At 42.2% G+C, this 16,204-nt stretch overlaps 1 protein-coding gene across 3 annotated transcripts in view; it reads left to right on the plus strand.

Moving 5' to 3' along the window:
- Positions 1-580: 580 nt before the first annotated feature.
- Positions 581-16,204, plus strand: part of LOC120575247 (RNA binding protein fox-1 homolog 3-like) — a 433,652-nt gene continuing 418,028 nt past the window's right edge. For all 3 annotated transcript variants that reach the window (XM_039825950.1, XM_039825951.1, XM_039825949.1), the window contains exon 1: positions 581-827. The gene's annotated coding sequence lies outside the window, so the exon portion shown is untranslated. The remainder of the gene's footprint in view (positions 828-16,204) is intronic.

The following is a 16,204-nucleotide window of genomic DNA, read 5'->3' on the forward strand; positions in this document are numbered from 1 at the left end:
CTGCCGCGGGCATGGTAATTGAGATGGGGAGGGGAGGGGAAGAGGGGGTGAGGGTGGGGGGGGGGTTTGATAGTTGGATGTGGAGGAGTGATTTGTGTGTGTACATGAATGTGTGTGTGTGTGTGGGGGGGGGTGCTCCCTCCGTCTCTTGTTCCTCAGTACCTGTCATTGATGAGGAGCCAAGGAGAAGCTTCAGCTTGAAGCTGTCATCGGCCCTCTGAATCTGTCTGCCTCACTCTATCATCCCTCCCTCCTCCTTACTCAATCTCTCTCTCTCTCTCTCTCTCTCTCTCTCTCTCTCTGTGTGATGTGGATGCAGAGTGTGTAAGTCGTGAGCCAGCCAGCGAGCGTGTGCACCGTAGGAATCAGCGCGACCAGCTCTTGAGGCGTTTTTAAATCGGAGACGCCACAGACCGACTGGGTGCAGGCATCCTGCCACCCTGACACCGCCGAGGCTGACGCTCCCTCTCCCGGTCTGACAGGCCAATCGCAGGCCACCGCTCGCCCTCCTTCCATCCACAGCGCTCTCTCTCTCTCTCTCTCTCTCTCTCTCTCTCTCTCTCTCTCTCTCTCTCTCTCACACACGCACACTCACTCACACTCCCTCCTCCTCCTTCTCCTCTTCTTTCTCTCTCTCTCTTTCTCTCTCACTCTGGTTTTCATTCCTTTGCGTTCAATCTGTGCATCCCCTCCTCCTCCTCCACCTCCTTCTCCTCCTCCTCACACCTTTTGGTCAGAAGAGGAAGAGGAAGCCCAGCCCAGGGAGAGACGCTGAGAGGATGAAACTCTGACACGCCGACAGACCACAGGGAAACAAGAGCACAACTGTGAGTACAGCAGTCCTTTCACCTCTCACTCAGGCTTAACGCTGTCACATACACCTCGCCTCTCACACACACACACACACACACACACACACACACACACACACACACACACACACACACACACACACACACACACACGTGTCTGGCATACACACAGTGACTTGACTCTACACACAGATCCAAAACGGTTCTCACCATCCATCCACTGCTCAAGTGTCTTTGTCTTTTTTAGGCAATCACAATAACAGTCACAGAATTGCAGGAATGTGTTTTTTTACATGTGCGGTGTGTTCCTTTATATCTGCTGTTTGGATTAAGCTTTGTCCTGTATTTATTAGTGCAGGGCACAGACTGCAAACAAAAACAATCCAGCAAAAGTGTGTGTGTGTGTGTGTGTGTGTGTGTGTGTGTGTGTGTGTGTGTGTATGTGTGTGTGTGTGTTTGTTTCATACTTCAGAATATCACCGTTTGTGACATTTCCCCCTACTTTAATGGATTCACTTTATGCTTTTTGCCAAAAGTCAACAGTGGATTTTTATGTTTCTTTGTTTGGCTCAGATAAAAAAAAAAAATCACCCCAGCAGTATGCAAGGTCAACTGAATAATGTTTCACATACACCGCCTCATCTTGTGAGCTTCTTTTGTCTGTGCAGTTTGGCTGTTTTTTATTGCCAATATAGGCATGCTGGATCACAACATGAGGGAAACGTCCCTGTTCTTATCTCCCATCTTAAACGCATAAGCTGCTATAAGCCAATAGATGCCTGCGGGGTGAAAAAAGGGGGCGTACTTTCCTCTCAATGGCACAAGAATCCTAAGCAATCCCCACTGCTTATTGTTTAGCGCTCAGCCAGCGGAGGTCTGCGTGTAGGCGCAAGCGGTGCCGATCACCGCTTGCGCCACACTATTTTTTGATTATGTTCTTGGTTCATCTCTGGCTGAGGCGATTTCCTATTTCCTTCTCCCATTTCGAGAGCGGGGAGTATAATATGATAGCGGCTCACATGCGGGGAAGTGCAGACAGTGGATCTGTGCAGAGGACACAGATTGCATTTCCCCTGGAGAATGCTCTCGCTGTATTAAAGGCACTGGAGGGCTGCCCGGCACTTGTCATCAGCTCCGCTAGTAATGCTGGCGAGGGGAGAAAGTAGACGTGGTGTTTACGGCCACTCTCTCATTTAAAGAGCTCCCATTGGCCCTAATGCCACAGCTGCATCACACCGGCCCATTGCAATCCAGGTTATATTACATTTGTGAGGCTCAGGATATTGTGTGGTGCCTCACTTTGCTTTGACAATCTGATGAGCAAATGTTGAAAATGAAAAGCTATATATGTTAAACACCCAACAGTATATTAGATTTGTTGGTGGACTATAAACTCCTGGAGTGAGAACTAGGGTATTTGCATTTTTATGATGTGGTTGAACATGGATCACATGCACCACAGAGCCTGTTTCTGTTTAAAATTGAATATATATATATATATATATATATATATATATATATATATATATATATATATATGTATCACTACTCATTTTAGTTGTTTGTAGTTCTGTTTCTTGTCATCTCTTTGTTGTTGATTTTCTGGCATGTTTAGCTGCTATTTTTTATGCTTTCCACGTGGCTGAATCTAAATGAGGGATTGATCTTGACTGTTAGAAATGTGAAGTGACACATCAATGGCTCTCGAGGCCCAACATGCCTCTAGTTGCCAATGTGTCAGCAAAAGTGAATGAAAAGCTTGAGACTTACTTCCTCCTCTGTCTGGCCTTGGCGCATTTACTGAACCCTTGTGGTTTAACACACACACACAGACACACACACACACACACACACAAAAGCACAATGGCAATTCAAGGTAAACAAAACAATTATATATCCTTTCCTCCTTTGTAGTGTTGCCTTCTGTTTCCCATGCAAGGATCACTGGAAAAGGCTGATTAGTTTGAGTTAAAAGGAAAAATTATTTCCTGTCCTACACAAGAAAGTATGACTCCACTGACCATGCTGCCTCACCTATAACCACCATCAAAGCTATCATATTCGTGGCACAGGAAGATTACAAAAGCTACATCACAAAAAGTAATTTAAACTCTCTAAATTAATGCAACTTTCATTTTGGATTTGCCTGTGGCTTTCACAGAATCTTCCTGTAATTTAAATGCAGAAAGCCTGTCTGCTTCTGACTTGGTCTCTGACCGCCGATTTAAATGTATCTTCTCCACGTTGTATGTTTCATTGTTGAGAAACATATTCAAAGGAAGTTAATAGCCTTTTATGCTAGGAAACATATTTAATTACAAATATCTCTTACTTCAAAGCTTTTACCTCAGAGGTGCTATTAATGTAAGTCTGTGATCTTTGCAGTTATTAAACCGCTTGTGAAGGCAAGATAAGTTACTGTCACCCCAATATTTATTACTATCTGCTCGCGTATCTGCACTTATTGATTACATGGTTGGTAACCAGTCCTGATCATCAATAGAGATCCTTACAAGGCGAGGGCCAGATAGTCTTTCCACTCTCCCTGAAGGCTCAATTACACAGCATGCACATAGAAATGTGTGTGTGTGGGGGGGAAAGATCAGCTTCTGACAAGGTCAAATTATATATGTCAGCTTGTTGAGGTAGTCAGCCACATCTGAATGTATAAAAGACACATTCGGAAAATCAATAAATGTTGTATGCTAGAGCTCTTAAAATATTCATATTGCTTGCTGATTAAATTATGTCTACAGGAAGAGATGGTTTGAGTTCCTCCTGGGTGTTTTTGCTTATTTTCAGAAAATCTCCACCTGACTTTGGAGTATTAGCTGCCAGTAATTGCACATCTTGAGTAAATGAGTGATGGAATTGACTAATTTGCCAACTTGTTACCATTTAAATGGAGATGTTGATTACAATTGCAAGCCCATCGTATGTTTTCCAGTATGTAATACTTGTATTTCAGAGTAGAAAAGTTGATGCTGTAATTGGTGCTTTGTGGAGCTGTTTGCCCTTGGTGGCGTTCTCAGACAATACACAGCCTATTCAAAACCCATGAATACCGCAATTCAATGATGAAGGACATGTGTAGCAAAAATATTGAAGATTTTCACTTGGTAGAAAGCCAAAAAGCAGAATTGATTTGTTGAGTGAGCCTGGGAAGGATAGCCTCTCCTCAAAAAACCTTTGTGAGAAAGATGGTAATTGCAGGGCAAAGAGCTGCTGACAAAATACAGGAGGATTACCACATGACACCAATTGAAAGGCTTTGAAAGCTATACAAATCAGCAAATACATTAGTTTGATTTCACAAAGTAGCTTCTACACTGGCAAAATGTTTTATGGGTCAGTTCACCACACATTTTCTCATTTACCTGGAGTACTATCTGTCCATGCACATAGTTTGGTTTTCATTTGTCTAGATTTGGAGATATCTGTCTTTAAGATTTCTGCCACCCACCCAATACGGTGGAGGTAAATGGAATTTGGTTAGTGGTGCTCAAAACATTGAACAATGAGATTTAAAAATAACAATGAGAATGTCTCTTAAAAGATGTTCTAGTTTTGTTCTTGTTACTTTCATCATCTATTCATTTACTGAATATGTCTACGATCAATCAATGAATCATTTGGTCAAATAGGATAAAAATGCAAATCAAAAATTCCCAGAACCCATGCTACTTTCTTAAAACCACCAACAACCCAAAGCTGTCATAGAAGACCAAGAAAACCAGAACATTGAATGTCAGTGAATGTTTCCTTTAAAAAAAACTACTTAAACCATCACTTTTATTATTAATTTTCCTGTGAATCGATTCAGCTGCAATGGAATCTGTCACCAGTAATGGCTGTTTATTATCCAGACTAGCCAAGACATTTCTTTGTGGAAAGACACACTGCTCTTGAGTCAAATGTCCTTTTTCAATGCTATGAGCGCCACACTTGAAATTCCTTTCACCTCCACGGTTTTAGGGCGGAGGCAGTAAGACAGATATCACCAAGCCTGGGCAAATAAACCCAAACTATTTACATGGTTAGATATCACTAGGGGTAAGTAGAAAAAATGTGTTTGTGTGAATCACCTCGTTAAAGTTGCCCTGTACAGAAATGGTGCTGTGACCAGGATGTTTATTTAGTCCATTTTATTAGAAAATTTGTCGCAGCCCTGGGTGGGCTTTTGCCACTCAGTCGCTATTTAATCATTTGGTACCCCGAGCGTCAACCTTCATTACCTCTCTGTGTCATTCTCTGCAGGGTCATGCAAAGTATCATCAAATATTTATGATATTAATAACTGCCTTTAGGAAGGAAAAAAAGAACATAAATAAATCGGCTCTGCAAAGCACACGATTAAGAAGTCCATTCCATTTAATAAATGGGTGGAGCAGAAAGGGGCGAGACGTTACACAACCAGTGACTGAAGATGGAGCTGCCTCAAAGTAGGAGCAGCAGACGGCTTTCGTGGTACAGTGGGATGTTTCTTCTCTACATTTGTGCATTATCTGGTGTGCAATTGTTCTTCTGAGGGCTTATGCGAGCCTGAGAGAAATCGTTGTTGTGGATGGCTTGAGCATCCGCGGTCCCCGGGGGGCCTCCTACATCGACAGACTCCAAATAGACAACCATACAGACACCCACACACATGCGCACACATATGTACACAGAGGCTGTTTAGCATAGAAGCCGATTGAGGCAGGGCCCAACATTAATTATCTGTTTTTCAGCCGAGGTCTGGTGACAGTGATTAGAGTGAGGGTTTTTTTGGAGAGTGGTGCACACACGCTCTAATGAGGAAAACTGGCCTCTCTATAGAGCTCTCCAGGCACACTTGATCTGCTCCGTGGCTCTGCAAGTGTCTGTGTGTGTGTGTGTGTGTGTGTGTGTGTGTGCGTGCGTGCGTGCGCGCGCAAGTGTGTGGGTGTGACTGTTGCTCCTCCAGGCTCACTGCTGGGAGAGACACTCTCTGAATCTGAGGTTCAGAAGCCGTTGTAAGAGTTGAGACACTCCCAATGCAAAAAGGTCTTTTACATAATTGCCGTTTAATTGTGACTTATTGTGATGATTAACGTTTGGGTTTCTGGTTGTTTTGGCTTTGGTGCTCGCTAAAGCTTGAGCTGCTTTAAAATAATGTGATTTTGCGAGCAGACCACATGACAGCATGGACCAGTCTGTATCCCATGGAGTCTGTTTGGAAAAAAAAAGAAGCAAGCTGCTTTCCATGCAAGAGAATTATAAATGGCTGTGTCCAAACTTTGGCAGCACGAAGCCAAAAATACCCTGCACAGTAGTGTGGAACAGCAGTGAATCTTGTGTTCATCTCAAAACAAAGGGATGATTTTGTACTGCCGGCTGAGAAAGAGATGACTTGAATAAGGTTAGAGATTTAAAATTCAGAGTCAAATGCTCACAAGGTTCAGGTTACTTTTACCTAAATAAGCTGTGATACGCTTCAGGGTTTCCCATGTAAAACATTGTTCTATCTGAACATGACAGAGTTTAAACTGAACCAAATGCACAGACATTTTCAGCAGCAGGAGCAGCAGATTGCATGGCTTGAAATAGTAGTTTTCTTTCACCAGAAGCACTGGTCCAGCACATCAGCTCTCTAGTATCGTCGACTAAATCACATTTGTGAAAATGCCAATGTTGGTGTGCACCTGACTGATAGATTTCTGCCCGCACCAGGTTGGCTTTAGGCAAGGGCCTACACGTCATTTTCCACACCATTTTGTCCCAAAGTCGATTACTTTGCCTCTGCAGCTATGGCCGCCTCTGAATTGAACTACACATTTAGCTCTGGAGCTGCCAATAAAAGTCAGAGAGCCCGGCTTCCATCAGCGTAATGATATTTCAGCCTCAGAATTAGTTCAGCACTGTTCTCCACATCAGTTTCTGCTCAATTAAAGATGGTCCATATTTAAATAAGTAGAAAATCAGAACGCCGGCCCGGCCCGTGTGCATTCAGATATGCTGTCGAACGGTTAAATGATGAAGTTTGAAATGGACTTTTCAAGCAGCCAAACGCTCCACACCTTTCGAGTTTGAATAAGGGGAACTGTTCATTTGTAGCTGCGGAATTTCCCTTTAACGTTATTGATGTAGATTAACTTTTAAAAAGGTAAGTAAGTGAAATGTGAAATAATTCATCAAGAGTCAGCCATGTAAGAAATGTGATTTTCTCTGGCAGAAAAAAACCCGTAGACCATTACCCCAAACAGAGGAAGTAGATTAAGGATGGGGCTCTCTGTCTCTCTCTTTCTTTCTCTCTCTCTCTCTTTCTCTCTCTTCTTCTCTCTCTCGGTCTCTCTGTCACTCTCCAGGCCTAAAAGTATGAATAGCACATTTCCAACTAAATTGCCAGGCAGAGCAGAAGAAAATAAATTTCAGCTAGTGTCAGCCCTGTGCGCTCATGGTTTGGAACTTCCGTTGTCTTCCCTTCCCCGGCCACTTCGGCTTTATTTAGCGGGAGCTGTCATTTCCCATAAATCCCTAGGAGGAGGCGTCCGTCAGAGCTGCCAGCTCCCCTGTGTGGAGCACCTGTAAGAGGGGAGCGAAGTGACAGTTGTGCTGGGATGGTCCCATCAAACGCACAGACACACAGAAACACACAGTGGATTGCTTGCTCTGAGACCTTTGTATTTTTCTAAACAGAGTAGCAGCTTCCACCATCATTGAAAAGTCAATACATTACAGGAATTGTAATAGATTTTTGGTCCACGAGTTAGCTTGAAGAAGCTTCGACCTGCTTCCATAAAGTAAGCACCCTTCAAATAAACATAGTCCTGGTAAATAAACATTAGACTGATTTTCTTCCTTTTGTGCCTCAATCTCAGTGTTTTGTATTGATGTCTGTGCCTGTCAGCCTTGACACTTTAATAAATGACCGTAGTGAATAAATGTACAGTGAACACAAGGTCAAACGATCTGTCAATTGTCATTTGCCATAGACTAATTGTTTTATTATAATATTTATAAATGTCGCTCATACATGCTGGCGAGGTGGAAAAAGAGGAGAAGTCTTTCTTTTCCCTTTTTTTTTGTTTATCAGATTCAGCTGTCAGCGCACATGCTCTATCATCTGCGCTCCAGGAAATTAGAAAGGAGAAACGTTTGACAGCACAATTTCACAAAACACCGCCACGCCATCATTTCATTTTCTCTGAACCCTTTTTTTTTTTTTTTGCCTCTTTCATTTATTTATTTCATTGTCTTCTGAAAAACAAACAGTGATAACAGCGGTTCCTTTTCCAGGTAATTTATCCCTGTTGCCGTGTTACGCTTTACTCTCACCTTGCAAAGGTTTAGCCCCAGCTAATTAGCCAGCGCGCAGGTGGGATGTCACCTAATCAAATGAAGAGGGTTCAAATGATGTAGGAGACGACTAACACGAATAAAGGGCGGTTTGGTTTAACAGCTGTTGGCTTGATGCCATTTTGGTGAGTAGGATCTTGGTGGAGGGGTTGATTGGTTGGTTTGTCAGGTGATTGGTTGGTTTGTCCGGCTCTGCCCTTGGCGTGCTGGCCCGGGTTGCTCTAGTGAGTCTTGACCAAGAAAGCAAGAAGTCTTCAGTCACCACGCAGCCATGGCGGTTATACATCACCAATATCAGTAGCTGATGGTCTGCTTATCTCTCAGGTATCGATTGGAGGACTGTGCAGAGGGGACCAAAGCGGCGCGGCCAATCAATGGGGGCATTTCATTCCCCTTGAACGTCTGTTTTTTGATCCTCAACACTGATTGGTCGGGCTCACTCCTATACTGTGGGGATTTTTTATTTTCTGTTCTGTGTTATAAGAAGGAGTGGGTGGAGAGTGATGAACACTTTGGTGTTGGCAGCCTGCTGAGCTTCTCACGGATGTGCATGGCATATGCACGAGAATCCTGTTGTGTTCCCCCTTCACTGCCAAGAACCCACAAATCTCGCTTAGAGTATGATTCAAATTTGCACTCTAATTTCGGTACACACAATTCCATCACAAAGATATGGAGACCAAAAAGGGTTTCCTCTCACAAAGTTCCCCTGGATTACCTCCAGTGTCTGTGCAGCTGAAGTACATGTGTAATCTGTGCAAAAACTGTGAGACATCTTTGTATTCCACGTGGTTGTTGGAAGATTTCATAGAATTACTGAGCTTTGCTCTGTACAGCTGACGCTTGAAGCCAATTGTACACATAATTTGTCTGTTTGTTTTTTTTACATGGTGAAAATGGACATATTGTGGGCAGTGGTTCCTGACCTGAAGGTCTGAAGCACACAAGGGGTCACAAAATAAATGTGAGGGGGTTGCCCGGATATCTCAGTTGGTAGAGTGGGCGCCCATATATAGAGGTTTACTCCTCAACTCAGCAGGCCCGGGTTCGACTCCGACCTGCGACCCTTTCCTGCATGTCATTTCCCCCTCTCTCTCCCCTTTCATGTCTTCAGCTGTCCTGTCAAAAATAAAAGCTGAAAATGCCCAGAAAAATAATCTTTAATTAAAAAAAAAATGTGAGGGATGGAAAGATGATTAGAGTGCTACAAAAATTGTGATCATTATTTCAGACTTTTGTCATATCTTTTCTTCTGAAATACATCCATATATATATTCATTTTTGGACTTAAAATCCCTAAAATTAGACAATCTGAGAAGTGCTCACAGGGTATAAAGGAACACAGTTAAAGTCTGTAACCTGGGGCTGTATAACAGAAACATCTTAACTTGCAGATCTTAATTGTTTGGTAACGATGGTAATTACGGTTAGGACCTAATTTAAGAATAAAAGCCATTGCAGATGAACAGTTCTTAAGTCGATGTTCTTATCCTAACTTGGGTACCACACAAGCATCCTAACCTCCCAAAATCTTAAATAAACTCCTAACTTTAGGATAACCGTGGAACTGTCCTAGCTTTCCGTTTTCCACCAGGTAGTGTTTGCTAACTTGTTCAATCCGTATGGCTGCTTTTACACAACCAACAAAATGTCAGTTGGTGGAACATATTCACTGAGAGGCTGATGGTAGACCCAAACAATGTGTTTGATGTCAAAACACTCATTAGTAGATATAGGCTACCCCGGGCCATGATGCTGCAGTTAGCCAAGCAACTGTGACTAGCTTGGGAGAGGCCAACCCGGCGACATAGGGCTCTTCGGCTCTTCTGGTTGTGGTGCAACTTACAAATGCCTGTTGTTGTTTGCTCCATTTCTTGCATGTTTCATTAGGGGAAACAACGGTTACAAAGTTGTTTCTCGATGACAAAAGAAGCATCAGTTGCTAGGTAACTAGTCTAGCAATGCCAGACCTTCCTCCACAGCGCTGCGGAGGAAGGTCTGGCTAGTCAACACAGCATTCCGGGATGGGAGAAAAACACGCTCTGGCTTATTGGCATTTCTTTAAACCAATCACAATCGTCTTGGGCAGACACAGCAACGGTGCCGCTGCAAAATAGCCTCGGGAAGGAACTTGTTCTGGTAGAACGTGTACGTTCGAAGGTTGTTTTAGTCGTGCAACATAAACCTCAGATTGGACAGATAGTCTAGCTAGCTGTCTGGATTTACCCTTCAGAGATCTGAGGAGCAATTAACCATAGTTCTCATAAATCCACCACAGTTTAGAATGCCAACACAAAGAAAGCAGAAGGTAACGGACATCTGGCCGAAAATTAGGGACATCAGATAGAATTTCCGACGGCACCTGAACAATCCTGGAAATTAATCTTTGTCGATATAAACTACTAGGTAAGAGACATAAAAGTTGATAAGCAATGTCGGATTGAGTATTTAGGATTTCCTAACCTGAAATAAGATAGGATAAAGTAAGATGAGATAGGATTCCTAAAGTTAGTTAAGATTTGCTTCTGTCATGCCAAATGAGGGCAAAGTCCTATCTTATACTCTATATCTTAATTTAAGACTTGAGATTGGAAGTTTCTGTAATTCGGCCCCAGGGCTCTAACTGGCATTCTACTGTATAAGCAATATGGACAGAACTTTTTCTGTCTTACTCAAATCTGTGACATTTTCTCTAAACCTCTTCTGTCCCCTTGAGGCAACAGTGGCCCATAATGGAGAGAAAATAATTAAGCCACATTTCCCATAACTGAGAGGAGTAAGCAAGCCAAACAGAGCTGGTGTCCGCCAGAAAAAGAAAGAAAGTGTTTGTTTGGCTCAGACCTTGTCTACTCTGTGGCCTTCTTTATGAGACCACGTTTGTTAATCAGTTGCACTTTCTGGACAGTAAGCTAAGTGTTGAATGAGAATTTGCAACAGGTGAAACATTTGTGGATGTTTTTAACTGTTCGATGGTGGATCGTGTTTCTCTGTTGTGGCTTCACTAGGGATCAGGGGATGAAAGGTTGGTGGACGTTTGGAGTGATTTCTGTTGTTACCCTGAGGAGGATTTAATTATCATCATCATCTTCACAGTGTATATGATTTATAGTCTTAAAATGTGTTAATTAATACTCTGACATTTACAAGACAGTAAATCTCAGATGGAGGACATTATTCGTCCTCCTCTCTGTTTGTACAAATAACCCAGCAGCCAACGTTCTTTAAGTGGGAGAAGTTCGGATGTGCTTCCTCTGAGTAAGCAGATTATTTATTTTTAGCTATCGCCACCGTTTTTGTGCCTCATCATTGCCATCCCTAAACAATAAATGCTTACAAATCAGATTAAATCTTGAGGTCCATCTGTTCCCTACATTTTAAAATCTATACAAAAATGTCACCAAAAAATGCCTGTTCTTTGTAAGACACTGGCAGTTCATGACATTTGATATGCTGTCTTTCAGGTTTTTTTCTATTCACACATTACTCTGCTTCAAAGTGTATAGATGGCTCATATTGAATTCATAAGCCAGTCATGCAGGAAAACGGAGCACATTCCTGTGATTTACTTTCAGATGGAAAATGAACAAAGACGGTTATGCCACTCTATTTGTGGTTCTGCTGGATCCAGAGAGATCACTGTTTGTATAATATCTTCCTTATAGGTGTCCTTAACCTTTGCGGAAGGCTTATTGACTCTCACTAACCTTGCAGGGAGCTGCTGGAGGACAGGAGATGATGAGCGTGCTCAGTGTATGGAAAAAGGCCTATGTGGAGGTTTTTTTCCCGCCCCCACCCTGCCCTTGCCGAGCAACACCTCTACCAACGCTTTGCGTGACCTTTGCCTTCTAATCTCTGTTACCATAGTGAAGCCCACAATGTTGTAAAAAAGAAAACACACACAATAGACATATGATACTGTAGCACAGTCTTCCTTTGACGTACTTCCAGCAGGTACTGCATAATGCTGTTTAAGATAGAGGTTAAAAGAAAAGGTGGGATCGCAAATGTTAGATGATCCTTGCAAATTGTCAATTTTGTGTAAACTGTAGTTTCGTTGGTCAAATTTTCACAGTCCCTAATCCTGCCATGCAAGAACCCTCTCTGGCTGTGCATGCCTCTACAACTTTTAGTATTACCGTCCTCTGACCACTAGGGGCACGTTTGCTCTTAAATAGTTGCCTATACTGCTCCAATCCTAAGATTTCTGTAAAAGTAAAGAAGTACTGGTAGTTTAACATCACACCAAATACATCACTGCCAGCTGTAGCAGTTAAGTCATCTGAAATTTGCATTCACATGATAATATCTGATAATCATTCTGATGGGCGCAGAGGAATTGTTTTTTTTAAGTGCTCAATCATTTATTTTTAAATGACATCTTTTACCACCAGATGTATATTTTTAAATCTTACCAAATTGCATAATACAGCTGATTCCACACATTGAACCAGAACAATTCCTTGTGTTGCTCATGCATGTCCTTAATAGTGTTCAATAAAAGGCATATAACCTTTGCTACACTTCAGAGAGCAAGGTTGCAAACAGGTGACCGTTCCATTTGGCTTCATATTCTCAGAGGGCCTGTCTGACACCTTTCTTTTGTGATTGATGATGATGTTTAAAGTAAAAATGATAAACCGCCAAAGATCAGGACATGGCTCACCATTAGTGGAGGAAAAGCTTGTTCAGAAAGTTTTCTTTTTCAAACTGATACATTTATTACACCTCATACAACGTCCCTTCAATACATCTAAACAGGATTTTAGTTTGTAAGGTGCGTCTTACTTTTTGGTTAAAGTGAGCAGTGAGCAATTATAACTGTGTTTATGGAAATCATTTCATTCAAGTCTGTGTAACTGGGCTTAGAGCTTCAAATCTATTTTTTTTTTACTGTTGAATCCAATGAGAAACATGCACAGACCAAGACAAAAAAACAACAACGCTCTAGATATTGAAGGATTGATCATTTCCTGTTATGCGCCACTATGGCCGGGGTAGAGTTAACCATGAGTCACATCAAACAGAACCTATTTTATCACTACTACAGATGCAACGCTATCTTCCTCTGACTGGATGCCGAATCCAGAGAATGGGGTCTTGATGGTGGTGGTTTTAACTTGGAGGAGACTGGGGAGGGGTCAAAACAAGACAGAGCTGTCGAAACACTGAGAGCCATCCTTCACGTCTGACTGTAGTGGTTAAAGGGCAGCCAGGCTCTTAAAGAAACCATTAGCATTTAGATTTGAGACGCCCCCCCCAACAGAGCAACGGGGAGTGGTAGCGTCACACCTAAGACTTTTCTTTGCCTTGAGTGGGCCCAAGTGGCAGCTCTGTTGCCCTGATCAATCTCTCAATATGCCTAAATTGCTTTGGATGACCTCCTTGTGAAAAGACAGGATTGGCCATACGGATGCTACTCCAATCAATAGCAGATGCTATCATGGCTCATCAACAATGAAGTGTTTTTAATGGAGGTCAGGGCACGGAAGATGTAATTCATTTTAATTTGTAAATTGTGGCATGACAAAATTCTAATCAGGGCACTTTGCTATCACATATGCAGACTTCTGACTCCCTCGCTTTGTGTCTTGCTCTAGCTCCTTCTTTTCGGCCTCATTTGCATTCATGTCCGTCTGTGAATCCACACAGGACTGGGAAGCATGAATGTATACATGACATATATTAAATATCACTCAGCATTGAGTATCGCTCAGTATTTAATGTTGAGCATTTCATTCTTTTTTATTATTTTTTTTTGCAAGGTGTATCATCATTAGCCAGGACAAACTTTTGCTCAGAAACACACCCCTTGCACATGTTAAGTAAAGATCGAAAAGATTACAAATATGACATGTGCAATTCATTATCTTAATTAATTCACTGTCTTCTGTCAGAGACAGGCAGGGCGGCTCTGTCGTTTAGGAAACCATTTTTCGGTTGGGGATGTTCAGAGGAAGCCGGGTGCTGTGTTGTTTGCCCAGATTAGTGTAAGAGGTGAGCCTTTTTCTATCTCTCCTTCCATTTCAGCTAAATTTGCCTCAGCCACAGTAATATGCACCACGGGATCTCTCCCCCCACACCCCCCGTGAGAGGAAATGCAATTGGAATGGGATGCGGCCGTCCGTTGTGATTGTGTGCAGATGAACCTGTCTGCCCTTGCACCCGGTGCATGAGTGAGGCCATGCAGTGCACATCGTCTGTTAAGGCTTTCAGTGCAGCAGAGAAGAGGGTAGGTCCGGGGGGGTCGCTGTCTTCACACAAGGCAGCACGCTTGCTGAGCTGTGACCAATGCAATCGGTAGAGAAGATCGCCACACCATTTCAAATGGATTATGCTCCCTTTCAACTTAGAGGGAAATTGGCAAAAGCCTCCTTTCATTGTTGGAATAAACAAGGAATAGGCCGCTGTCATTACAGAAATATTCAAGTCAAGGATACTGTCAGTAAAAAAAAAAAGCTGTGCTTTGTGCGCTATGAAAGGGCCTTGACGAAAGTCCAAATGTGAGGAAGTTAGGAGGGTTTGGGCTGAAACGGTCTGTTCAAGGTCTGTTGCACCTCCTCCTTCGGTTGTAGAACAGAAATCTATGAGTGAATAATGGAAAATAATTATTGACGAGAGGCAACGGCATAGTGCTTTACGGGGAAAAAAAGGAAGCTTCAGAAGCAAGCAGCATCAACCCCCGTCTTCACTCTCGAGTGTCCCCATTGATTTATCTGGACTCTATTTTTAGTTGCACATGGAACAGTAATGGATTCATGGGAATTAACAATGATTCATGTGAAGCTAATATCAGAGATTTCAGAGGCTTGATTAATGCTTGAGGAATTCAGCGCTTCAACTCCCAAATTATTCATAATATTTCTCCCACTGCATAAACACAGAACCTTGTAGCTTGTTAAAGGAGCAGGTGTGTTTGTACTGTAAGAACATCTAATGGGTTGCAATTAATAGCATTAACTTTTTCCCTTCATGGTCCAGCTGATAATGTTTTTGGTTATCTGTTATCAAAACAACAACACCCCTATCCAGCCATGCAGATGATTTGGGTTTTTCTTTGCCGATGTTCTCAGACGCTGACATTTCTGTCACTACCCCGATGGAAATGAATAGAATTTTGTATGTGGTGTTCAAACCCAACCTCATACTTCTATTCAGAGTATAAAGTTATTCACCTGTTATATAATCCGTCTCCGGCCCTGGTTCCAGACTTCACCATCACTTTCCTCATCCTCAGTTTATCAACGTTTTAAATAGGTCTAATGTTACAGGATTGGTAGGCGGGTTAAAAAATAAGCAAGAGCCAGAAAAATGACAATGGAAAAATTGCCAAGAAGTGAAAAGCATACATGAGATTGGCACAGCCGTGCAGTTAATAAGTTGACTGAAACAACAACACTTAAATTTGCATATTTAAAAAAATAAAAATAAAAGTGAACTGTTCCTTTCATTTGCTATTGCAGCTACTTTGTTCATGGTAAATGGCGTTAACAGGGCGGGTACATAACACGCTGCTGATCGGTTAGGGCAAAAATAACAACCCGTCCCAAACTGTAAAAATAATGTAATACTGAATAATAAAGTGAAATAAAATTGGAAATGCAGTCTGATTGTCAGGCTACGTTCATACAGCATCATCTATTGGTCTGCGATTGAGTTTAGATTAAATGTGATGGTTTTGCTTCGCTGGACGAAAGAGTAGTTCTACACGTATGATGACGTGTGTGATGTTGTAGTAGATTCTAATATATTTGACTGGTCTGATTTTTTTGTATCATCTAATTGAAAGAGCTAAACATTGAAGGCCTCCAGTTGTGAAGTCATGTGTGCGGTCAACCATACGAATAGCTAGTGTGGTGCTATTTTGAGCCTTGTTAGTGGTATAGAAATAGCGATTTCTTTTTGCTTTTACCTATGCCCGACGAATAGCTTTATAAGATAATCAGTGGTTTGCGGTAGCTTGTTTCAAGCTTGAGACACATTCGATTAGCATGAAAACATATCCCAGAGAACGGTCGACTCGGTAATCATGTGTTATTAACCCCTAGGTTCATTTTGAAGGTATTTGGAGTCTTTGGATT

The sequence above is a fragment of the Perca fluviatilis genome, chromosome 15 (genome assembly GCF_010015445.1).
Source record: "Perca fluviatilis chromosome 15, GENO_Pfluv_1.0, whole genome shotgun sequence".
In the NCBI taxonomy this organism is placed as follows: Eukaryota; Metazoa; Chordata; class Actinopteri; order Perciformes; family Percidae; genus Perca; species Perca fluviatilis.